This window comes from Thunnus maccoyii, chromosome 13 (genome assembly GCF_910596095.1).
Source record: "Thunnus maccoyii chromosome 13, fThuMac1.1, whole genome shotgun sequence".
In the NCBI taxonomy this organism is placed as follows: domain Eukaryota; kingdom Metazoa; phylum Chordata; class Actinopteri; order Scombriformes; family Scombridae; genus Thunnus; species Thunnus maccoyii.
In genome coordinates, this window is record NC_056545.1 from 31,515,784 (window position 1) to 31,543,109 (window position 27,326).

Consider the following 27,326-nt stretch of genomic DNA (forward strand, 5'->3'; position numbering starts at 1 on the left):
GTGGGTTGGTTCTGATTATGTGAAATAAAATCCTTTTTTGCATCCAGATCTAACATTGTGTCTGGTTGGGATAGCAGCACTAGCAGCAAAAAGTAACTATAGATTCTAAATTTTAAACCGCATTTTGGAAGATTGTGGCTTATTAACATTACATCATTCATCATCAAGAGGTTTTAGAAAGGTTTTGCTTTACATAGACACATTTAAAGTGAAACCTAGGAAGCTGATTAGAAATGTGGGAATGAGAATAAGCTGAACACCATGCAGTCTGATTGACCAAACAATAATTTCTGAGTAGCTTCCAAGGCTTTAATCAAAGATCTTCAGTCACAAACAATGGGGAGGCTGGTAAGAGTTACTGCTGTGCCAATCTCTGAATCCCAGAGGTGCAGCTGTGTATGACTGGATCTGAAACTTCTCACACCCCCAGCCACTGCACTCACTGGGCGTTCAGATGGGAGCAAGTGCATTTGCTATTTAAACAACAGAATGCTGGATGGGAAAATGACCACTGTGTCGGTCTTAAAGTAGCAAAGATGCTTGCGTCGCGCTTGGCACCACTTTGCGCTTGGCGTAAGATAGGTCCTATAGGTAAATGGTAAACTGCAGATCAAATTGATTCAAATTGCATAAAGGAAATGGTGTGACAAAAAAGTACATTGTGTGAGCAGAGTTTGTGGTGCCTGGAGCTGTATTGTGGGTCTCAGGTCTCACACACCCGCACTGTCTCACCAAGGCTATGAGAGAGTTGTCATAATGTTATGGGAGAAAAAGGATTTGAGTGTTGCCAAACCAGTCAAGACACTGAGGAAGTAATAGATTCTGAGTTTTAAATGATTAACATAAATAAAAACAGCTCTGTGTGTCCATTTTGCTTCCTTTCTCACTCATTTGTTCCTTTCTCTTCTTCTTTATGTTCTTATTAGACTTCTTCCTCTTCCTCTTCTTCTTCTTGCCATCTTCTGAGGTTGAGGAGGATGAGGAGTCTGAGGTAGAGTCGGTAGAGGATGAGTAACTTTACCCAGACAAATCAGAAGCTGACTTGAAAGAGGCCTCAGGGGATGGCTCATCATTTCTTGTGTTGGTATTTCTTGATGCTGTACAAAGACAACACAATGAAACACTGACCACAATAGACAGTTGAGAGACATTTTAAAATAAGCCTTTAGGCACTTTAGACGTGGATTGTGCAAAAGGGGGTGCAGCTCACTATTAGGAAAGTGTCCCTGATGTTTAGGACACAAAGTGTACACATCTACTATATGTAACAAAGTATAATTACATCATACTCTGTATATTGGTAAAAAAAAAAAAACCTCTTTGATCATGTCTTCCTGACATGTTATTTTCAGTTTGGCCAGCTCCAGCTCATATTTGTGCTTTTAGAAACTGAGTTCGGCAGTGTGATTTGACAAACATGGTGTCAAATTGGAAAGAATCTCTACTTTTGGAGCTTTTTAAGGAGCTGATGATTTTGTTTACTTGTAACACATTAGTTTCTACCAGCTCAAGTAAACAAAATCATCAGCTCCTTAAAAAGCTCCAAAAGTAGAGATGCTTTCCAATTTGACACCATGTTTGTCAAATCACACAAAGATATATAGATACTCCCCCTGATGACTGGAAATGTGCCATTGTCATGCCTATTTTTAAATCTGGAGACCGCCTTGAAGCCAGTAACTACAGACCAATAAGTATACTGCCAGTACTCTCAAAGGTTGCTGAGAAAGTTGTCATTAAACAACTGACAACATTTCTTAATACAAGCACTTTTGGTCTACATTGTATGCAATTTGGCTTTAGAGCAAATCATTCCACCGAAACTGCTACCTTGCACTTAATAGAGCAAATTAAATCAAGACTTGACAAAGGAGGAGTAGTTGGTGCTGTATTTTTAGATCTGCGTAAAGCGTTCAACACAGTCAATCATGATGTTTTAATATCAAAACTCTCTAAATTTAACTTCTCATCTGGAGCACTGGCATGGATGTCTTCATATTTATCCCATAGGAGACAATGTATTAAAGTTGGTGACACACTGTCCAGTAACATGAAGTGAACAATGGATGTTCCACAAGGGTCAGTGTTAGGTCCCCTATTATTTAGCCTTTATATTAATGATCTCCCTCAACAGTGTCATGATACAGAACTACAAATGTATGCAGATGACACCGTTGTGTACATAAACAGCTGAGTTAGCTGCTGCTAAGCTAACAATTGCATTGGAAAGGATCACACATTGGCTTGATCAATCATGTCTGAGTCTAAATGTAAACAAGACAAAGGGTATGTTTTTCTCTAAGACTATGGTACAATCTCCTTATGCTGATATTTTCATAAAAGGTGAAAAAATTGACAAAGTTACTGATTTTAAATATCTTGGTGTGACACTGGATCCAAATTTGAACTTTAAGAAACATGTTGAAAAAATGGTTAAAACTATAAAGCACAACTTGGCAAATTTTAGACATATTAGAAACTGTCTCTCTTTGGACGCAGCCAAGATATTTATACATGCTATGATTCTTTCTTGTATGTTTTATTTCATCACATGTTGGGGGCAGGCTGGAGAAACTGCAGTAAAAAACCTCTTGAGTCCTTATACAAACAAACTCTGGAAAAAAAGTCAATGCATTTCCATCACTGTAGGGTACTGGAGAAATACAATTTACTGAGCTTTGAGAATTTTGGATTATTCTCAAATTTGTGCCTAGTTTATAAAATTTTAAATGGTTTGGCCCCTCCTGCACTATGTGATTTTGTGTACACACGCTCAGTAAGTTCTATTAGATCCTCCAGAATATCCTCTATAATAAATAAATAAATAAAAAACTTGCCAAAAGAGTCATCCTCTGACTCTTGTCAATCGTTTTTTTCCAGGCCCAAATTGGGATTGAACTCGACTTCAGAGTACTGACATATCTGCCTTCTGCATTCTGCATGCAGAAGCATGTTCATCACACAATGTGTGTGTTATGCCATCAGCCGCTTGCATAAACTGAACTTCCGGTTTTACCATTTGCCTTCAAAATAAAAGCTCTTAAATGAAGGATCTGATATGCAGCACAACATAAAGCATACAGTATCATACTACTAGGGGCATCTAATTTAAATATTTTATGTAAATACATATGTAGATTGGAAACAAAAGAGATTACAACAGGCATTACAATGAGGGCATTTCAAGTTCCAATTCAACGTTATTTGTCCATAGCTGCCAACATTGAACTTCCCTCCCACACACACACAACCTAGAGGCTAACTTTTCATAACAGTGTATTGGGATACTTGGAGTGCAACTGTGATTTCTGTTGTTGAGCTGGTCTTATTTAAGCTACAGTAGAAGGCCAATTTCCATTTCAAACTTTTAAATAAATGGACCATCCTAAAAGCAAAATGATTGTTGTTTCATTTAGCCTACAAGCAGTCATCATAATATATATGTAATTGTCAACTTCCTCCTGTAGAATGGATCTTGATGATTGTCCCACTTTTTACAGCATGTCTTTAGCCCACATATTGATGGAATAAAACAATAATATACTCTTTGTGTTTATATTTACATGGGAAATGTGTGAGGGAACGTGCAATGTGACACTTGTAACTATTATGAATGAAAATTTCTATAATAGCTCTGAAAGCTGCGAAAAGCTATCAACTGCTAATAAATGCATAATGAAGTCCTCATAGCCTTAATAAATCAACAAAAAAAAGTTTAGTAATAATGACAGAATAGGTTGTTATTATTAAGACTCAATAAATGAGTTTGTAATGCTACTATAAATAATTATTTAATAATAATTTAATAATTATTATTATTGATAATTAATTATTAAAGAAAACTCATTATATTAAAGAATATATTAAAGAAACTCATAAGGCTTTTATTAATGTTCTTAAGCAGTCTGTTAACATGTTTCTTATAAGTGCTTATAAATATTAAGGATGTGCATAGGGCCTAGTATTTGTATTTGTATCTGTATTTGTTGAGGCAGCAAAATTATTTGTATTTGTATTTGTATTCGAATGAAAGTGGAAAGAGGCTTAAAAATCCTGTTTTTATTTTTGTTTTTATTACTCTTTTAATTTTAGAAAATTAAGGTGTTGCAAGAAGTGTTCATGAAGGAGGTCCCCACACCGGGTCTAGAACTGGAGTCTCCCAGATCATACACAACTGTGCTGACTACTGAGCTAAATCTTTACTCATCACCTCATTGCAGACAGACCTCTACCTATTTATACACCCATAACACAGAGACAGCACACCATGTAATGTGTAGAGAAGAGCTTCAAAGGCAATTATTGCTTTGCACTTTTCATTTATTGCCTATTTTTTACAACATAACTTTGAGGAAAGGAGAAGGGGTTAAAAAAAAGGTTATGGAAAGTCCCTTGGGAGCACTTTGTGTGCGTCAGTAGCTCAGCTTTATCTCCGGGGAACACCCCCAACTCCATGAGTGATGTCCAAATTAGGAAATGTGTGTCATGTAGCAGGTTGATGTGACTCCCCTCATTGAGACCTACTGATAGACATAACAGTGGAGCAGAAGAGAGAGACTGAGATAGTTATGTAACCAACCTGCATGCTGGTATGTGACAAATTTTTTTTTTCTTACCGAAAACAAAGAATTTTTAAAATATTTGTATGAAACAAATATTCATAAAAAACCCACTATTTGTGCTTTGCCAACTTCAGGCCCACCCCTAATAAATATCTTATAATTCAACAATAAACGTATCTATAATAGCAATTATTAACACGTATATAGGCTATAATATAAAGGCCTTATTACCTATTGACTAATGCTTATTACAAGGACCTTATTATAAAGCATTACCCATTTTCATTGTTTTGTCTCTACTCCAGTCTACTCCAGTTGATCTGAAACAATGACCATGAAATAAGCATGCTGACTTTCAGCTTTGAGTGTGTTTATTCACAGGCAGCTGTGGATCAGAGGTAGAGCAGGTCGTCCACCAATCGGAAGATTGGCCGTGCAATTCCTGGCTCCTCCAGTCCGCATGAAGTGTCCTTGGGTAAGATACTGAACCCCAAAATGCTCCCGAAGACTGTGCCACTGGCATGTGAGTGTGTGTATATTCGATTAGAAACTCCTGCTGATGAACAGGTTGGCACCTTGCATGGCAGCCTCTGCCATCAGCATATGAATATGTGTGAATGGGTGAATGTTGGCATATACAGTGAAATGCTTTGAGTGGTCGAAAGACTAGAAAGGGACTATATAAATGCAGCTCATTTAACATTTATATTGGGTGAACAGTGTGAAAACTGTAGACACGGGCCCTCCATTTTAAGACAATGTATACAGAAAAAGAATACATTTTTATGACAAAATCAGACGTTTCAGCAAGTGGCCCTGTAGTAAATATGACAGGAGGAAAGGAGGAAATCAGGTGACGATATTATAGAGCAATAGAGTGCGCATAAGGACAAGGTCAGCGTGGATGGATCAGTTAACAAACATACTTTAGCATGGGAGCTGTTTGATTGCTGTTTCCAACTACAAGTCAACATTGTTTTTCTTTTTAAATCATGACAGCGATTGTTTCATAACCTTAACTAAGTACTTATTTAAAGACAAACCATGATCTTTCCCTAAACCTAATCAAGTGATTTTTGTGCCTAAACCTAACAAGACCTTAACCATAGCATTGTCACATCATAGAACATATTTATTTTTCAACAGTGATTTGTAACAGTTTTGGAAGGCACAGATCAGAAAACGATTATATAAGTCATTCTACAGTTTATGGACCAATTAAGTATTTTGTCATTTCATTTGGAGGACTTGTTTGACCAAACAGAGAAATGTTCTTGTCTGTCATTGTCAGTCACCTGACTTCAAACCAAAGGAACAAGTTATTTGCTGAAGACCAGACTGAAGACAAAAAGCTTCCAAAACAGTCACAAGGTGAGGGGGTGGGTTGTGAGTTTCAGTTTTTTTACTGCAAAGGATCTGACTTCAAATATTTAATGTCATGGCATTATTTTATTTTGGCTTGTTAAATATAGTTTGATCCCCAAAAACCATGGGTTCATATGGAAGGATCTATAGTTCTTACAATGTTTATCTGCTGCACATGTAAGCACCCTCATATTAAATCTGGCAATCAGCACTTCCTCATTAACCTCATGGTCGTGATTTCATTCTTATTCATTTGTGCATACATAGAGAGCAAAAAGAACTACAATGTGGATGATGACTACAGAGGGCTCTGCATGTATTTGATCTAATATTAATCTTGAAATGATATATATTAAAATGGTTGGTCAGTAGAAACATCAACGCTGACTCTTTGCTCACAGCAAATAACAAAGACAAAAAGCGTCTACATGATCAAATTTATATTGACTGTGAAAATCCTTCTAAAATAGCAGGGAGCGGAACAGACAGGCTCATTAAAAATGTATCAAGGGTAGAGCAGCCCCTGTGTTTCTCCTTGCTCAGGGATTCTTCATAGCTCAATAAGGAACATATCATCACATCCAACAATGCCTTTCATTCTCTACTTAATTTCTAACTGCTTTAAGGATACATTGTGCCAGCTACTTTCTTTTATATTCAAAATTGCATATCCAACAAGTCCCACACAAACACGTAGACACTGTCCACCTGTAGGCCATCACTCTTTTAAAATGCATTTTTTAAGCATGTGTATACTTTTCAGCTGGCTTCCACCACTGGAACAAGTGACCTGACTGAAAATGTTCCAATGTGTCATCAATTAGTTATTCAGGTTTCAGTTGAAGGTCTTGTGAAGAAAAATTGATAATCAGAACGTTCAATCAAAGCAGTGCCACTCTTCTGATGCTGAACTACTGGACAAATCTGGCAAAAGGTCATGACATCCACACTCATATTATCAAACATCAGTGGCATCAGGATTGGAAAAATAGTCATTCTATCAAACTCATTCTCAAGTTCCTCTCTATGTTTGGTGCGGTGTGTGGTGTGGGTTGGACTGTTAAATTACACGTAGGTCTGCAAAGCGATGAGTGTGTCACACTTTAGACGAACTATAAATCTTTCCAAAAGCACACTCAGTTCCAGGTTTGATAAGGATGACCCACTCAATGTAGTCAAGTCTACATAAGCCATGTGGTACAAGACAGCTCCTCTGTTAACACTTTGCTCCTTATCCCTGAGGTTACACTGGCAGGGATAACCTGCAGCCTGCACCAGATGTGCAATGCATATATGTCATCTGCCCGTGAAATTATTTGTATTTGTATTCGAATGAAAGTGGAAAGAGGCTTAAAAATCCTGTTTTTATTTTTCTTATGCTTTTCATTTTAGAAAATTAAGGTATTGTAATAAGTGTTCATGAATAAACTACTTTACGAAGGAGGTCCCCACACCGGGTCTAGAACTGGAGTCTCCCAGATCATACACAACTGTGCTGACTACTGAGCTAAATCTTTACTCATCACCTCATTGCAGACAGACCTCTACCTATTTATACACCCATAACACAGAGACAGCACACCATGTAATGTGTAGAGAAAAGCTTCAAAGGCAATTATTGCTTTGCACTTTTCATTTATTGCCTATTTTTTACAACATAACTTCGAGGAAAGGAGAAGGGAACCAACAGGTTATAGAAAGTCCCTTGGGAGCACTTTGCGTTTGTCAGCTGCTCAGCTTTATCTCCGGTCTCATGAAGAAACCTTATTTAAAAATGACCTTATTGAAAAATCTTGGCCCTGGACTTGTCAGTGCTGGTGAATGTCTTTGAAAAGATGTCTAAGTAAACTGTTAAGTGGCTGAAAAATCATAAGCAACAAAATGTGCAGTTGACAACTAAATTGTATTTGCATTACATGAATATGAATTTTATGCATAAAGTGGAAAATTAACACTGCAGTGTGAAATGATTAATGGCTCATGTTTATCCTCTTCCATGTCTCTCCAAATAGACAGTTTGTCCACCGTATAGGGCCAAATCCACAAAGAATGGATTGCGCCTGCTAATGGCACTGTGAATTGCACAGCATTTGCACCTGCCATCTACCCCTGTTAACAAAAGATTTTGCTCTAATGATATGATGGCGCAAACAAGCCCATAAAGTTTTGCCCTTGTTTCGCATGTCATGTGGGCAGAGCAGTTTCCAGTGTTTCAGGCTTTTCTCCACATTTCAGCACACATATTGATCCATAATGAAAACTGCAGAGAGCACAAAAACCTCAAATTGCGTGTCTTTAATTAGCAGAGGTGCACACACAGAGCTCTCCACAATCACAAACAAACTTTCATATATTTTGCTTATTTTACTTCTCTACTATTTTGCATCTGTAACATAATCTACTAAAATATCCATCAAAATAGGCTACAGCTATAAGGCAGATCTCAAACATGTTGTGGATCTCACATTAATGTTGTTCAGTTATCATTGAATGTATCCAGGATTTCGCAGAAGCATCAGTACTGATGTTGTGTTTGTTGCCCACAGCTGGCTGTAGCATCACATAGCAGATGAAACAATGAGTGTGTCTCCAAACTGATAAAGAGGCTGTGCACATTTACGAACACAGCACAGCAGCACAGCAGCACAGCAGCACAGCAGCATAGCAGCACAGCAGCAATAACTTCATAAACACCGGATCATCAGGATCTGATGGTAATTAATGTTCTGTGTTATGCACATCTACACAGATCAGTTGTTACACACAGATTCCAACTTTATATGGTGGGACTGTTTGTAATAAAGCAGTCCTTACAGATCAGTCCTGAGCTCCATCAGAGCTGTCAGGACATCTTTATTTTTAAGTAGCTGAAAGTCCAAGATAAGCCTACCACCCCATACCCCCGCCCTCCCCCGATGTCTGACAGAAGATTTCAACCTTGATATCATTGAATATCAATTCAATACCATTCAAGCCTCAGCAGCTTGAAGATTTGAAGAGAGAGAGAGAAACAGATAGAGAGAGTAAGTGAGGAGCGAGTGTGCACCAACTCTGATAACTCCAGCCTAACTGCATATGGCATTAGCACTGGTCTTTGTGAATTAGACTGTTTTTGCAACAACGCTTATTTGCATAGAAAGGGGCAATTTTGCACTGATGTATGAATATTACCTAATTTACATACATGCATACATGTCTATTTTTGTCTCATTTGCACAGGTTTAGCAGCCACAAAAGCTACACAGTCCTTTAGTGGATTTGGCCCATAGTGTCTATAGTATAATAAAAGACACATAACTTGAACACACAATGAAAAGAGAGTAATGTCTCTGAGTGATGTCTGAATTGCCTGACTGAATTTTCTGCTTTACACTTCAAATTCTTAACTATTAATAACAGTTGATTTTTCAGAGATGATTGTTTGATGTTGACAAGTTTTGATTGGAGACTTGTTTGTCCACTGTGAGAGCTGATATGGCTCTGGGGCATCTGTTCAAAACCGCACGTTACATTTAGTCTAATGGGTGTGAAAACTGGCATAATGTTATTTTTACACCTTCTGAGTTAAATTAATAAGGACTTTTTTGCTGTGCATAACACTTGTGCTTCTTTTATGTTCCTTTCATGTACACCAACCACACTAAGCACTCCACACTTTCCCCTCCCTCCTAGAAGTGCTGCAAGCTGCTCATTATAAGAAAGCAACTTGCAGGATAACCACAGCTCTCCACTGAACTACAAGATGACTCATCTGTTGAGGAGCTGTCACTGCTTTATGTCCTCCTGTGTGGAGCCTCCAGTTCAATCAGTTGAGAAGCTGCATTATGCTAAGATGCAAATCACGGTCCATCTCCCAAAGCTTTAATCAGGGTTCGACAAATGACTTGCAAAAAACAGACTGCTAGCTGGCTATCAGGGAACAACTGAAAGATTACTGGAAACATATGTTGCTATTTGTGCTTCATTTTTGGATACATCTGACATGAATGTATTTTGGTGGCAGTGGAGAGGTGCACTGTAGCAGGTCTCCTTACTGTGGAGAGTGAGAAGTTTATTTGCACACTGCAGCCACCTGGTCATTGAACAAGAGGGCGTCACGATGGCGGTACCGCAGCTACCAGAGCCATTGCGGTCAAGAGGGACCTGGATGCAGACAAAATGGTGGACACGGAGTTTCAACCTCCGCAGTTGAAAGGACATCACATGACCTTACCAGCAGAAGTTGGTCTTCTTCATGTTGTTTTTGTGTGAACATCTGTATTGCACATGTGCATAGTTCACTTGTGGCAGAAAAGGCGAGATGGTGAGAGGACTTTACAGCGGTAGGAATCCGAGTTTGTTAAGGATCTTTTAAAAAGTTTGTTGGTTTTTTTAATCAATGTTGTCTATCAAACTTTAATATATGGAAGAATCCAGCGAGCATAGGTATACCAATATGAGAAAATACATTTGAAAATGTCAAGTGGCACCAAGCATTCAATGTTAGCATTTTTGTCTTGTTGTTGCAGGCCATGTAAGCACTTTTTAAAAATATTTGTGTTAATGAGTTTAAATGAGTTTAAAATGGATAGTACAAACTGTTAGCAGGTGTTAGCTGCTCGGATGCTCAGTCTGGCTAAAGCCTCATGTTAGAGATTGCAGTGTAGCACGCAGGTGACATCAGCCTGACTATTACCACAACTAACTATCTGTAGTGTTAGAGCCTGGCTTAATCACTGTTTGGGAAACCAACTCATAATGTGAGTTAGGCTATGTGTGTGTTACTGGATAAAGTCGCTTTAACAATGCCTCCACACTGTCTTTGTTTAAGTTGAGACATGTCGGCATATTAATCATATCATTTGCAATTAATTTAATATAGTTTCAGCTGTCAGGTTTACATCCTGTGGAGTTCAGTTGTAAATTTAAAAAATGTCTATCTACATTTATGATAGAAATATTTAATAATCATGTTATATTGTTGTTATTGGTTTTGGGATTCATTCATCTGTTACTGTCTGAGTTATGTCTCATTTGACATGATTTTATTGAGCTTACTAAAAGTTGTTCACAGCACAGAGAGATGCAACAGACTTAAATAAAACACCAACATAATGTTTGCTCTGCCAATGTTGTTCTCAATGGGGTGTTGATGAGCTGTTTTATGGGAGCGCTTTCAATAATGTGCAGTTTGCAGGTGAAGCAAGAGAAGAAAAGAAATAGCATGTGAGAAAGGGAGAGATAGATGTATTTCATAATGCATAAGTGAAGCACAAAACCAAGAAATGATAAATAAAGTACATAATTATCTGTCTGCTGAAGTTGATGACTCACTACTTCTCCAACTTTTTTAGATGAAATCAGAGCAGCAGAGTAAACATGATAAATCCACAGTGAATCCTCTAGCAGCGCTGCCTCTCCCATGCTCCAAATGATAAATATTTTTCCACACAAGCCGCATTTTGCATGGTCTTCTCAAAATTATGATATATTGTCCATGCTAGCCTGCTAGCCCTGCATCCCATCGTTGCTGAGTGTGCAGCATAATTGCACCTCCTTCTACAGATACTATAACAACACAAACTAACAACAAACACAGCAAATCCTTTCAGGCGAGAAAACCAAATGCACCACATTATTTCACACACAACAGAATCAGCAGAGATTACAACATAAGCACATAAAAGAAGTTAAGGAAAGCCAGAATCACAAACCATAGCAGCCTATGACCTGACTCTGGGACAGCTGTTCACAAATAACCGACTCTTAAATTAATTATGATGAGTGTGGTCCTAGTACAGGTCAGTAGAATGATTACAGAGTACACTGTTTCATGGGAGGATTTGATATATATTTAAAGGAAAAACCTTAGACAAATTGAAAACTGAAACAAAAAAGTACCCAGACCACCAGGATGCGAAAGAAGATGCTGCTGATTTGTGGTCATATCATCCAGCAGTTTACTCAGGAGCACTGAGATGAGTTGTAAGGGAATATAAAGAGAAGCATGTGATATTGGCTGAATATAAAGGACACCAGTTGGGGCTCAAAGTGCAGAAATCTATACCTAAGACAGCAGATTAATTAATTGCATAACGGCATACTCACTGTATTATCAGCATGGCTAGTTATGCACTGTCCACAGTTCCTGGGGCGTTTCTTTTTGCATAAGTCCATTGTTTGCTGATACACTGCAGTTACTCTTTTAGCATATGAATGTTGGTACAATACACTGAACTGCTGAGTGTGCCATTTCAAGCCAAATGGGTCAGCCATTAGTGTATGAGATTTACGATTGGGTTGGGAATTGGGTGTAGAGTGTGGGAGCAAAAGAGACGCCAAACTAAAGTACAGATGTGGTTATCATTTTAGTGCAGGTGACGTAACAGATGAGACACTTTGAAGAGATCATCTGAGATACAAGGATGTCACAGGCCAAGCTGTAACCACACACACTCTGAGATCACCAGGGCTCCAAAATTAGCTTTCTTTCTTGTGAAATACAGAATAGTTTTTTACCACTTTAGGCTCTAGAAAATATTCTAATGGAATAATCTGAAAAAGAAAATCACTCTTGAATTGAACTGCTGACAACTCAGATATATTATGTATCCAGTATGATGAGGGGTTGCAGTAGGCATGGGTTTTTGTTAAGATGTCACAAGCCCAAAAAGTTGGTAATCAGTGGTTCAGATCTGGTCTCCATGTAAAGGTGTGTCTAGCAGAGTCATTACATCCTGATAAGTGAAATGTAATTGTTACTGGTATAATGGCAGAAACTACAATAATAAGGAAATTAAATAGAATTTCTGTTAATTAGTCAAGTTTAGGTCATGTTGAAACGACACACCCAATGGAATTAAAGCCACAAGAACCCTGGTTATGTTTCAAGTGCAAGGAGAATAAAACCAGCCTCTTCATTAAAGTCAGAAAACATGGATTCCTTATTCCCTCTATGTAGGCTACATGTCTCTCAGTGACTCTCAGTATGGCTTGCACATGACCATACACAGGGCAACTGTGACTTGATTTATTATAGGTTGTTTTTATCACAGCTGACTGACACAGGTTGTTATTTTTCAGTCATGTCTTCTCCAGTTTGGAATGACAGGCACAGAAACAAACACATTTGTTACAGTCTGCAAGTTTGTCTTCAGAAGAAAGCCCGTCCTCAGACATCCAATGTTTTATTACTGAATACAGCCATATATAATACAGCCCAGGGACTTTCTTTCTCCCTCAGCTTAGATTATTTTCCCTGTGTTAAGAAATGGACAACTTCAAAAGCCTTGCTGCTTTGGCCTGCCCCCCTCTGCCCCAACCCACCTCCCCCCACCAATTATTCATGAAGGTCTTCTTGTGTAAAAGAGGAATGCACAGAGGGAGTTTGCAACTTATTATCATGACCTGATTAAAGCTAAGTAGAGTGTGGCAACAGTGCAGTACAGTCAGTCCATTGTCAAAGTTGATAGCCAGAATGAACAAGAAAGAAAAAAGCTCAAGTAATGTGGCTAAAGAACACAATGCCCTCTGATCAGTTTTTAAAATGGTCAAAAAAGGATAAAGTTTTGTTTGAACTCGCTGTGACTACACTTGCAGTATATTCTATACAGTATGCTAGGAGCTCTAGTATTTGAATTTGTTATGTTGTTTATTTCCTGTCAACTCTGTCTCCAAGAAATTACGTTTATACTAATTTGCAGCAGGAAATACATTTTGAAAGGAATGTACAGTAATACCATCCAGATCAATAATATAATGAGGAATAATGTTTATTAACATATCTGGCAAGTCAAAAGATATTGACCCAAGTAAAACTCAAGTATACTATAATGAAGTATACATAAGTGTCAATAAGTGCATTTGAAACACATTATCATTTTTGAGGCTAAAATTACTAATTGTTTCACTGTTCTACTTTAAAGTGTGGTATTCCTCTCATAGTGCATCAGTCTACTTAAAATAAGTATATTAATAAGCAATAATACTTCAAATGTACATTTATGCATTTTCCTACACTACAAAAAAATGCATAACAGTGTACAATTACTATATTGTTTTGATGAAGTAGTACCATTAAGAAGTATGCTTAATGGATTGACCCATGAAATTCACTTTTGTCACACTTTTTGATATATATTTTTTAATATATTTTTAATACAATTTTACTGTAGTATTCAATCACACTTAAAATAACTATACTAATAGCTAATAGTACTTCAATATGAAGTTAGTCTATTCTTCCAAAGTACAATAAAATAACAATACAAAATAGTATACCATTAGTACATTATTTTTAGTACAAAACCAAGAACAAGATCATGGTCTTGGTCAAGACATGTCAACTTGACATTTAATCAAAAACAAGATCTTTCACTGTGCTTAACCAACCATAACCACACACAGGACTTAGGATGTGGACCCTGGTCTCTGGTCCTTGGTGCTTTGTAAACTCACCATCCACCTCCTCAGCTAGTAAACATAGCACTCCCTTCAATATGTTTTTTAGTAGTGTTTGTAGGAGACTGAGTTTCAGTTACAGTGATGCTGGATAAAAATGTTTCAGCTCACTACAAGCAAGAGTTTCTTTCTAGACATGCAACTTTTCACAGAAGTAGAGGTCCATCAAAGAATATCTCCACCAACATAGCATCAGTAGAGCAGAATGAGGTGCCGCTATATGATTAAAGAGCATTACTCACTTCACTCACTCCTTAAACCTTGATAACTTGATTTTACTATGTTCTTTCATTCTCTATAGCTCTCTCAGCTTCAAAGAATCAGTTCAGGCATCTTCTAACACAGCTGTCAAAAGTCATTTTTGAGAACAGTGTAGAAGCAAACAATGTAGGCTGAGAAACAGTGAAGACCAGAAAATGAACACTTGAACAAACCTTATCGATAAATGGCAAACTGCAGCAACTGTTTTGATTTTTCTTCATACCTGGACAAATGAGATGACTCTATACCAACTGTATGAGATTTTTCTTTTTAAGTAGTTTTTTTTGCAGAAAACCTCAGAGGCAGTGAAAGGGTTTGAGAATTAATTTAGATTCTCACTAACAAGGCATCCAGTTTTCATCCTCCTTTATATAGCCCTTGCAAATAGCAATCCCCTTCTAGACCTCCGGTCATTTTATATTCAGGCACTGCTGCAGCCAACTTTCACCTGAAACTCTGATATCAAACTATTAAGCCAGATAGGATTATAGATTTTACAGATGAAAACATGATTCATTCCACTGGTCAATACAACATGAACAAACAGGAATATTGACAGCCATAACACAAGCATGCTGATTAGTCCAAATAAATGTTGTCTGTGTGGCTGATGTGTGATTTTAGCTTTTTAGATATGAAGCACCTCATGGACTTGGCTTGCACAATCACTCATTCACATTTAACAGGCTGCTGAATATGCCCCTATATTATTATTATTAAGGCCCAAGCACGTAAGTGCCAGGAGCCCAACGGTCCTTACTTACAACAGGAAGTCAGCCTTATATGACAACCATAGTCCAATTTACATGAAATTTACATGGTGCAGTCTACACATGATATACAGCAACATGACGTATAATTAATGGGTGTTCTCTAGCATCACATAGTGGACACAGGAAGTGATATTTAACTCAGTCGTGCAACGTCTGATATTCATGACAATGCATATGCATTTCAGTGGACTTCCACTAAATATGTGGCTGCATTAATGACCCTCTTGTGTAGCACCACCTAATGGCAACAGGAAATTTGGTCCTATGTAATAAAAATCATCCGATTAACATGAAATTTGCAATGTGTGGTCTACACTTGTCTAGCACCACATATTGCAAACAGGAAGTGGCATTTAACTTGTTCGTGCAATGTCTGATAAGAGCCCAATCCAGAGAGGCTGGGCAAGATGGCAGCCAGTGTGTATATTCTGCTTTGAGCTCCAAAAGAGTTCTGAGTACCAATTGCTGTAACTAAAGAAAAAAGCCCCAAAATGTCAACCTAAAGGACTGGCATTTGTGAGGAAAGTACGATAAAGACACTAGTGTAATACAGAGTTATCATTTTAAATGAAATACAAGGTTTCATGACTGCAACTAAGTTTAGCTAACCCCCACTTCAAGTCCTAACCCCCAAAAAATCTGTCCAAGCAGCCAAGAGGAGAAAGTATCCAATGCAGATATATTGAAAGCCATCCAGGAGTTGTCAACGAAACTGCAGAAGATGCAAAGAAGCAAGTCTTAGAAATCTTTGGTAGAACTGCTCCAGATGAGATAAACAAACTTGGTTTTCTTATTGATACTGTACACCAGATCGGACGCCTCAGGGAAGATAGGCGCTGCTCAAATCTAGTCATAATACAGTTCACCATGAGCACCTTCAAGCAGAAAATCCAGAAGGCTTCAATGAGCGCCACAGTGATGAACTAGAAGAAGCTTCGACTAGCGGAGGATTTGACATATTGGGAGAGACAGAGTCGGAAAAAACTTTGGCCACTTGTTGACCAAGTGCGCAAGGAGGGGAAGAAAACTACATGGCATGGTCCTGATGCAATCATCGACAGAATAAGAGTTGCTGCATAAACAATCAAAGACACTGTATAAGTATCACTTGACTCTGTGATCCTCCTACCTTATACTTTCTTAAAATATGGACTAATGATAATAGGTTGGTTAAGTAGATCGACTAATGATAAGAGATTGGCTTAAGTGGCTTAAGTCATTGGCCCTGCTGTACTCACTATTATAAACATGTTCCTCACCTCTGGTTATGTCCGTGATCGGTGTAAGACAGCCAGTGTCCAGCCACTTCTAAAAAACCTGGCCTTCATCCAGCTGTTTTAAACAATTTCAGACCCATCTCAAAATTACCTTCATTTCCAAAATACTGGAAAAAAATTGTTGCTGAGCAGCTTCTCCAAGTTATGGAAAGAAATATTATCTTTGATAAATTTCAGTCTGGTTTTCGTCAAAACCATAGTACTGAAACTGCTCTGTTACGAGTCATGAATGACATCCTCATGCAGGCTGATAAGGGGGAACTCTCCATCTTGGTCATACTTGACTTGAGCGCTGCCTTTGACACCATTGATCACTCCATCCTCATTAATCGACGATTAGAATGGTTTATGTCATATTTGTCAAATAGAAGTTTTTCTGTCTCTATAGGTAACTATGTGTCCTCATCCACTCCGCTGCTATATTGGGTGCCCCAGGGGTCAATACTTGGTCCGATTCTTTTCTCTTTGTATATGCTGCCCTTGGGCCAGATAATCAGTCGCTTTGGTTGTATATCCTATCATTGTTATGCAGATGACACTCAGCTTTATTTTTCTGTAAAACCAGATGATTTTAGCAACCTAAACACTCTCCACAGCTGTTTAGCTGCAATAAAGGACTGGATGTCTGTCAACTTTCTTCAGTTGAATTCTGACAAAACTGAGCTTCTCATTTTTGGCCCCGGAAATACTGCTAAAGGCATCATTCAGCATATTGGCCCACTTGCCCCCTATGTCAAAACTAACGCCAGGAATCTTGGCGTTATATTTGACCCTAAATTGAAATTTGAACACTATGCCAATAAAATGGTTCAATCCTGCTTTTTTCAACTTAGGGACATTGCAAAAATCAGACCATTACTGTCAGCCTCTGACCTAGAGCATATCATTCATGCCTTCATTTTTTCCCGTCTCGATTACTGTAACTCCCTTTTCATTTGCCTTAGACAAGCTGACCTGTTGCATCTTCAGCTTGTACAAAATGCAGCAGCTAGGCTATTAACTAGAACTGGCCGCAGATCCCACATCACTCCTGTTTTAGCCTCACTGCATTGGCTGCCAGTGAAGTTCAGGATTGATTTCAAGATTCTCTTAATCAGTTATAAGGCCTATATATAGCTCCTGCATATATATCCGAGCTACAAAGCCCGTATGCTACCATGCAGTCACTTAGGTCCTCCAACCAAAACCTGTTGGCTGTACCACATGCCAAACTAAAAACCAAAGGCGACTGTGGTTTTTCTGCCCTGGCACCCAGACTTTGGAACAATCTCCCCACTTCCATCAGATCAGCTGAATCTGTTGACTGTTTCAAAAAACACCTAAAAACCTACTTTTTTAGAATGGCTTTCTCATAACATTTCATAAATTCAAGTGTGTGCTCTGGGTGATGACTGTATACTTGCTGTATTTGTATGTGTGAGATGTCTGTATGTGTTCTTGAATGTGTCTTTCATGGTTTTTGTGTCCTATTTTCTTTGTGTCCCAATGTCACTGTAAAGTACTTTGTAACCTGTGTTAAAAAAGGTGCTATATAAATAAAGTTTTACTTACTTACTTAAGTGGAATGTATTAGACTAGTTAATTAGATATTGAATTAATGGCCAATATGCAGTCCATTTGCAGTTAATAAGGTTATGTTCTGGTACTAGTACTCAAAACCTGAAGAGGTTCAACTTCTCAATATTCCTTGAGGAAGTTACATAGTAAGCCTATTCTATTTCAAGGTTTATATTTGTTTTAGTTCTCCAGACACTGTGCTCTCTTATTATTTTAAATGACTGACTTTAAGTTTAACTCATTGAAAATTATTTCTCTCAATGTTAGGGGATTTCAGGATAGTATTAAAAGCAAAGCATATTTCTCTTTAGGAAAACTGATGCAAACATTTTTTTTTTTTTTTTTTTTTACAAGAAACTCGTTCTTGCAATATAGACAGTTAATTTTGAAAAGGTCAATGGAGGGACCAGATATATTATTCTCATGCCTCTCAGCACTAGGAAATATTTTAGAACATTTAAAATCTGAAGATGGAAGATATAACTGTTATAAAGCCAGACAACTCTCTTTCCAAACTCTGTAATGTATATGGTAGGGATGTGCAAAGAGCCCAGTATTTGTATTTGTATCTGTATTTGTTGAGGCAGCAAAATTATTTGTATTTGTATTTATATTCGAATAAAAGTGGAAAGAGGCTTAAAAATCCTGTTTTTGTTTTTATTACGCTTATAATTTTAGAAAATTAAAGATGAAAATTATAGTGATATCCAAATTAAGAAATATGTGTCATGTAGCAGGTGGATGTGACTCCCCTGATTGAGATCTGCAGATAGACGTAACAGCGGAGCAGAGGAGAGACACTGAGATAGCAACTATAACTGACCTGCTCGCTGGTATTTGACATGTTTTGTTTTTTTCTTCCCAAAAACAAATAATTAAAAAAAATATTTGTATGAAACAAATATTCGTAAAAAACCCACTGTTTGTGCTTTGCCGAAGAACACATTTGTATTCGGGCACACCCCTAGTATATGGTCACAATGGGGCAGCCCAGGCAACAATTATGTTTGCTCAAATTTATTCAAAGATAAAGGATTTGCAAGATAAATATAAAGATGCATATTTGATTATAGGTGGGGATTTTAATGATGCTCCGAATCATTTGATAGATATAATACCGGAAAGAATGTCTCAAAACTCACAATTTAAAGCCACAGTTTATCTAAGTGAGAAGTTGACAGTGACAGATGCATGGTTTTTAACCCAAGTTGTAAAGAGTTTACTTGGTGTAATGCTAGGTGTACACAACCATCTAGGATAGATTTATGGTTAACTTCTAATCTTGCCTGCAATATATCTCTGAAGTTACACATTGCTATGCTCCACTATCAGACTACAAGATGATTTCTATACATTTAATTGGTTCCAAAGAGAGTAATAATAAACTACGTGGATATTGGAAGCTAAATAAAAACTTACTTAAAGACAAAACCTTTCAAGATTCATTAAAAAAATGGCACAAAATATTTTTAGAAAAAACAAAATGAGTAATACTCAGAAGTGGGAATACTTCAATTTCAAGATTAGAAAAGTAGCTATCAAGCATAGCAAAGACATTAAAAGGGCTAGAAATACAAAGGAAAAGGAAATTTAAAGACTTTAAACTAACACAACTCCAGAGTGAAATAGATGAATTATATGTTGATGCTGCTAAAGGAGCCTTTGTATGATCCAGGGCAAGATGGTTAGAAAATGGTGAAAAAAACACCAGCTATTTTTTGCATTGGAAAAACGTAATTGTAAAAGAAATAATATTTCAGCATCGAAAATAAACAACAGCATTAGTACTAATCCCAAAGAAATAGCAGAACATATAGGATCAGGATTATAAAGAATTATATAAATCTAAATTTGAACCAGAATACTGTGAAGAATTCTTAAATAACATTAAAGAATATATTCCTAACATTTCAGAACAATTTAAAACTAACTGTGAACAACCTATTTTAAAGCATGAAATTGTGGAAGCTTTGAAACATATAAAAAGTGGAAAATCTCCTGGGATTGATAGTTTATCTACTGAATTTTACTTATGCTTTTGGGATGTTATTGAAGCCCCACTTATGGAGATGTACAGAGAGTGTATTGGCAAGAAGGAGATGACAACAACAATGAAACAGGGTTTAATCAGTTTGATACCGAAACCAAACAAAGACTCTCTATCAGTAGATGGAGACCGATCACACTCCTAAACATGGACTATAAATTATTTGTTTTGGTAGACATTTAAAAAGAAATCTTGAAGAGATTATAAATGAAACCCAAACAGGTTTCATGGCAAATAGACATATAAGTAACAATATAATATTGGTTTTAGATTTACTTGACTACTCAGAATATGTGGAGTCACAGGTAGTCATTGTATTTCTCGACTTTTATAAAGCATTTGATACGGTGGAACATCATTTTATATATAAAGTTTTAGATTTATTTGGGTTTGGGAAAAAATTATGTTACATACATAACTTTTACCCACACAAAACTATCATTTGGAATAATGGAGACATTATTATCTATCTTTAAGCAATATTGGGTTGATAGAGGTATTATTTATGTAAGTGATTTCTTTGATGCCAAGGGTTTATTGCTTAGTTATGAATGATTCCTTCTTGTTAAATCCTTTCCTATAACAAGCAGAGAATTTAATTATGTGATGAAAGCAATTCCTAATGGTCTATTACATCTAATGAAGAGTCATCTTCAATATCAAGAAACATTGAGGATAGAAACCCTTTTGATGATAAATGGTATTGACATTATGAATACTAAATGCAACAATAAAGATTACATTTTATGAAAGAAGAAAAATTACTCCCAGAGGAAAAGCTTTCTGGGACAGCATTTTTATGGATACTGAGTGGCAGAGGGCATGGCTATTACCATTTAAATTCTGTATTACCAACAAGATTAGAGAAGTACACATCAAAATTTTACACAAAATATATTCAACAAATCTATATTTCTCCAAGTTTTAGATAATGAAAATATTGCAATGATAATTAATAATTTGCAATCTTGAACCAGAGTCTACAATACATTTATTTTACCATTGTACACATTCCGTTACTTTTTGGACTGGAATGGAAGACTATATATTGTGTAAAACTAATCAATCTATGAAGATTGAGTGTAATGTCATAACATATTTTGTACATGATACGTATAACATAGAATTCATGGTAAACTTATTGATTCTGTATGGTAAATTTCATATACACAAGTGCAAAATAACAAAATTTTCCCCCAATATCACAATTTTTTATATGAATTTAAAGGATATATTAAGTCTCTTGAATTTATAAACACTAAAAAAAAAAAAAAAAAAAAAAACTGTCAAACTGTACAATGAACTCTTTAAAGAAGAATAACATTATTTTGTTATTGTGGTTGTTTTTGCGTTATTTGCTTTTTCATCCTCATTTTATATTAATGCAGTTTATTTACTCCAACTATTTATTTTTGTTTTTATTTTTTAAAGTTATTATTAATATTCCTTATTTATTTATTTATTTATTTATTTATTTTATTTCACATTCTTGTACATCTATACAATATTATGTTGAGCACATCTGCAATGTTTGTATAATTAAATGGTTAAAATAAAGTTTGAAGAAAAAAGATAAATAAATAAGAGCCCAGTCCTAAACACATCTGCCACTCCACTCCTTCAGAATTGACGTAGATGAACGAAATTTGGTAGGCATATGTATCATGTCCAGACACACAATGCCTCTTGGAGCCATACTCTGAGTCCAACAGGAAGTCGGCCATCTTGAATTTACTTTGCAATTTTTGCCATTTCCAGGCATTGTATTTTAACAAACTCCTCCTAGAGATATAACCTGAGCAAATTGACATATGATGAGTGTCATCTAAAGACCTTTGCGATGAAGTTATCAAAATGGTGAATTTTTATTGAACTCTGTTGCCGTGCAACGTGGCGAGCTTCGATGTTTCGCCATGAAAAAGGAAGTTGTTGCAACTCGAATATAAGTTATCCAATCCGCCCCAAATTTCTCATGTTTGATAAGATCCTGGCCTGAATACAGCTACATGTGAATATTGAGTCATAGTCATAGCACCACCTACTGATAACAGGAAGTCAGCCTTATGTGACAAACATCATCCAATTTACATAAAATGTACATGGTGTGGTCTACACATGTTATACAGCAACATGACATAGTGGGTGTTCTCTAGTGCCAAATAATGGACAATAATCCAATAATGGATGTGATAGTTACAGGAAATATCCAGTATTCATGAACATGTATATTCACGTCATTTGACTTTTGGTAAATGTATTTCTTCATTACTATTTCACTTATGTAGTATTGTCCACAGGCAACAGGAAGTGAAGCCTAAATGAAACATTGTTCATCAAATGTAGAACGTCTCAGGACATTTACACCTGCAATGTGACAGATCTGCCTACAACCATGAAACAAATATCAGTTTGAAAAGAACTGCAGACCGCGTTATAATAATAACAACTGTATTTGTATAGCACCTTTCATACAGAAAAAATGCAACTCAAAGTGCTTTACAACAAGAAAGACAAAGACATAAAATGAACATAAAAACATGTAAATGTACATGAGAGGGAAAATACAACACTTTGATGATAAGATAAAGTTAAAACCTAGAATACATAGAATGTATAAACTCAATGCAGTAGTGCATAAGTGCAAAGCAGACTGAGACAAAAGCTAGTTAAAGGCTAAGTTGAAGAGATAAGTTTTTAACTTTTAAAAATATTTAGCGAGCTGGCTTCCCTGATATCTATCAGTATCGTGTTCCATAGCTTTCGGGTGTAATTGACAAAAACTGCATCCCCAATTTTCTTTCGGCTGTTGCTGGGAATCTCCAATAAACCAGCAGCAGATGATCACAGTGTTCTTGAAGGCAAATAGTTAACAAGGGAGTTAGAGTTGGCTCTGTATTTAAGGAGGAGGACCTTAAAGTCAATTCTAAATGTTACAGGATGTCAGTGCAGAGCAGCTAAAACTGGACTAATGTGTTCTCTTGGTTCTGGTCAATAGCTGAGCTGCAGAGTTTTGAATGAGCTGAAGTCTCTCAGTGTTTTTTTACAGGAGGCTTTACAGGAGGCTTTACAGGAGGAGGATATTGGCCTTTAACTGGTCAGTGCATTACCAACTAGGTTGGGTTTCTTTAGTAATGGTTTGACAACAGCTCTTTTGAAGGTATCTGGAAAGTTGCCTGTTTGAAGTGATGTATTTAGTGATGTCAGCACATGGCTTGAAACACTGTTGAACGCTTGCTTAAAAAATGCTGTAAGTATGGGGTCAATACATGAGGTGAAGTTACATTCAGTGACAGTCTTGCGTAATTTTAATCTTAATTTTGCTTTTGACAGACCGACACCCATTAACTGGTAACTAGCTGGTTAATTTTTTAGAAAAGTTGTGATGTAGTTTTTTCATTTGTGAGAGCTGTCCAGCAGTCAGTGGTCAGAGTTAGTGTCAGTGTCTCTCGATGGCATAATGTACTCGGGCTTGAGGTATGAATATAAATAATAATAATACAAATGTAAGGCGACCCTGATTATAAGACGACCCCTTTTCCAACAACTGTTTTTGAAAAAATAACATTACTTTTTGAATATAACTGACATAATAGTATATAGGGGTGTGCCTGAATAAAAAAATGTTATTCTGCAAAGCACAAATAGTGGGTTTTTTACAAATATTTGTTTCAGACAAATATTTAAAAAATTATTTGTTTACGGGAAGAAAAAAAACCATGTCAAATACCAGCACAAAGATCGGTTACATCACCATCTCAGTCTCTCTCCTCAGTTCCTGTTAGTCTATCAGCAGGTCTCAACAAGGGGAGTCACATCCACCTACTACATGACACACATTTCCTTGTTTGGACATCACTCCCAGAGTTGGGGGTGTTCTCCAGAGATAAAACTGAGCTGACACAGGCAAAGTGCTCCCAAGGTACTCTCCATAACCTGTTTTTCCCTTCTCCTTTCCACAAAGTTAGGTTGTAAAAAAATAGGCAATAAATGAAAAGTGCAAAGCAAGAATCACCTTTGAAGTTCTTCCCTACATGTTACATGCTGTGCTGTCTCTCTGTCATGGGTGTATAAATAGGTAGAGGTCTGTCTACAATGAGGCGATGAGAAAAGTTTTAGCTCAGTAGTCAGTGCAGTCATCTATGATCTGGGAGACTCCAGTTCTAGACCTGGTGTGGGGACCTCCTTTGTATGGTAGTTTATTCATGAACACTTATTGCAATACCTTAATTTTCTAAAATTAAAAGAGTAATAAAAACAGGATTTTTAAGCCTCTTTCCACTTTCATTCCAATACAAATACAAATAATTTTGCTGCCTCAACAAATATAGATACAAATACAAATACTGGGCTCTCTGCACATCCCTAATAGTTACATTCTCACACACTATCCTGCCAGGCTCTTGGAAGCCGTCAAAATTATTTTCTCCATCTGTTAGCATTTATAAGACTGCCTGTTTCTCTTTGTGAGCTCATCTGTGTTTGCTCCCAGGATGGTTTGACTGGGCATGTAGGTTAAGTTTATTCATGTATTCATAGGCTGTTTTGAGTGTAAACACTCAGGAATTAGATATGGGTAACCTTTAAAAATAGATGCAAATAGACAGGCAAAAATAAAAAAATAGGCAGCAACACAGAAATGTACAGATCTGAGAGAGATGAGCTGTAAGCTGTTTAAAAAGGACATAAATATTATTAAACAGGAAGATACATGTATATCAGTCCATATGTTTTGAAATTTTGTGTGTAGCTTCGCTAACAGAGGTTTTGACACATAGGGCAAAATAACAAAAGGTTGTCCAGCAAGTTGGACCTGGCTCAACATTTGCATATATATACATAATGCAATGTTATCCAACAACAAACACAAATCAAACATGTGCAAATGCAACTTTCCAGATTTGTAAAATCCTGTCTCAGAGCAACCACTGTGCAGTGTTTTACACATCTGATATCTGGTCTTTAAGTCTGACGTAAGTTGGGACGTATCAACCGTTACCAGATCCAAGCCTGGGTCTTTTCAACAGTGTCCCTTGTTTAAATTGATCTGAGTCAAAAAAAAAAAAATATGGTAAGTTCTTCAATACCTTAACGTTAGCTCACTAACGTAACATTGCCGGCCTGAATTTTAGACCTGTATTGTCATTTTTCTCGTGAGGACTGGCTGGTCTGAAGGTACTGCTGTTTGAATGGATCTGAGTGGAAAAAAAAAAAAACTAATTAATGTATGGTAAGTTCTTCAACACATTAACGTTCAGTAAAGTAACACTGCAGCTTTGGTAACTTTGCTCTTGCCCCTCAACGTTAACCTTTTCAAAACAGGTGTTTATTTAACTAGCAACTTGTTACTGAGCAATGCTATCTAGCTTAATGTTAGGTTAGCATGCTAACATTTGTGTCTGTGTCATTAGCTGAGATGTTACTGAGACTAAACGCTAGCTAAGTCATTAACTATACTAGAGATACCAAGATAAACTATAGCTTGCATGTTTAACTATATTTTAGTAATCTGCACCAGATTAATCCTCACTGACTGCATGCTGTGACAATATAACTTTACAGAACCCAGCTGTAATGTTATAACACTGGGAAAAAGATACAGAAGAAGTTACATGAATTTTGCTTTTTAAGCTGATAATGAGAACATTGATTGGAAATAATGAAACACAGTGTTTAAAACCTTGTTGTTATGTGTTACTAAATCAGGTTTAGTGATCTTAACAAGAGACATGCCAGCCTGTTGACCAAAATACTTGATGTCTGAAAGTCAGTTTTCTATTGCTGTGACCTAGTTGGTATGTGTGGGACAGTGCAGAGTTCAGAGCTCTGGCAAGACACATATCCATTGCTGTGATGGAAACATGTCTCTACCTGCAAATAAAACAAAAGAAGTCATGTTCTCATACACTGCAGTGCTTAGCAGATCCCTGTCCAGAGAAGTTTAGTTAACCTTTGGGTCATAGTATTTTCCTATTGTAGGAACTTAATTCTTTGTGGTTCAGAGTTTACAGCCAAGTTTATTTATCAACATTATTTATAGATTTTATTCCATATGTTGCTTCTTTTTATTTGTCTGTTGGTATGTTGTATGTGTTTTTTATGTCAACAAGCTGTTCAAAATTAATTGCCCCTCATGGGATGAATAAAGTTGTAGATTAATTGATTGGTTGATCGACTGATCAAGTGTTGCTTAACAGTCCCCTCAGTGGTTCATGTACTGGACTCAGCATGAGTAGTGACAGCACAATGAACACCAGAGATACTGAGCATAAAATCAAAACAACGTCTTAGGTTTAGGTTAAATAACTTTTCACAATTTAAATAACTTTTCACAATTCTTGTATTATTAGCTAATACTAACTTCTGGAACGAAATGCTGTTAGAACAACCTTATTACCTGCTATTAAAGATACTGGTGTCTCACTGCCGTACATCAGGGAATGTGTTCAGGTGGACATCTTCTACCAGTTGATCAGATGACAGCAGACAAACACTCTTTGGCTCCTTGTAGCTCACTGAAAATACAACACAGAAAAAGCTTTAGTGATCGGTTCATTTAAGGTTTCAGGTCCTTAGTACATACAGTTATTGGCAAATTTAGGCTAGCGTTTTAGTTAATGCCTCAGCCAATGATACAGACACAAATGTCAGCATACTAACCTAACATTAAGCTAGTTATCATTGCTCAGTAATTAGTTGCTAATAAAATAAACACAGACTTTGAAAAGGGTAACGTTAGCGGCAAGAGTAAAGTTACCAAAGCTGCAATGTTACGTTACTGAATGTCAATGTGTTGAAGAACTTACCATACATTAATTAGTTTTTTTTTTCACTCAGATCCATTCAAACAGCAAGGGACACTGTTGACAAGACGGGAGCTGGGGACCAGCTAGGACCCGGAAACGGATGATACATCACGACCTACGTCACAACTTAAAGACCAGATACCTTCAGACCAGCCAGTCCTCACGAGAAAAATGACAATAAAGGTCTAAAATTCAGGCCGGCAAAAATTACCTATTGTTACATTTGAGTGACAGATGCCATC

At 36.8% G+C, this 27,326-nt stretch overlaps 1 long non-coding RNA gene across 1 annotated transcript; it reads right to left on the minus strand.

Moving 5' to 3' along the window:
* Nucleotides 1–244: 244 nt before the first annotated feature.
* LOC121910614 lies at nucleotides 245–27,261 on the minus strand. Its single transcript, XR_006099689.1, has 3 exons — nucleotides 27,085–27,261; nucleotides 26,676–26,793; nucleotides 245–1,097 (listed from the first exon to the last, which is right to left on the minus strand). It is a non-coding gene; the product is annotated as an uncharacterized LOC121910614 (long non-coding RNA).
* Nucleotides 27,262–27,326: the final 65 nt, after the last annotated feature.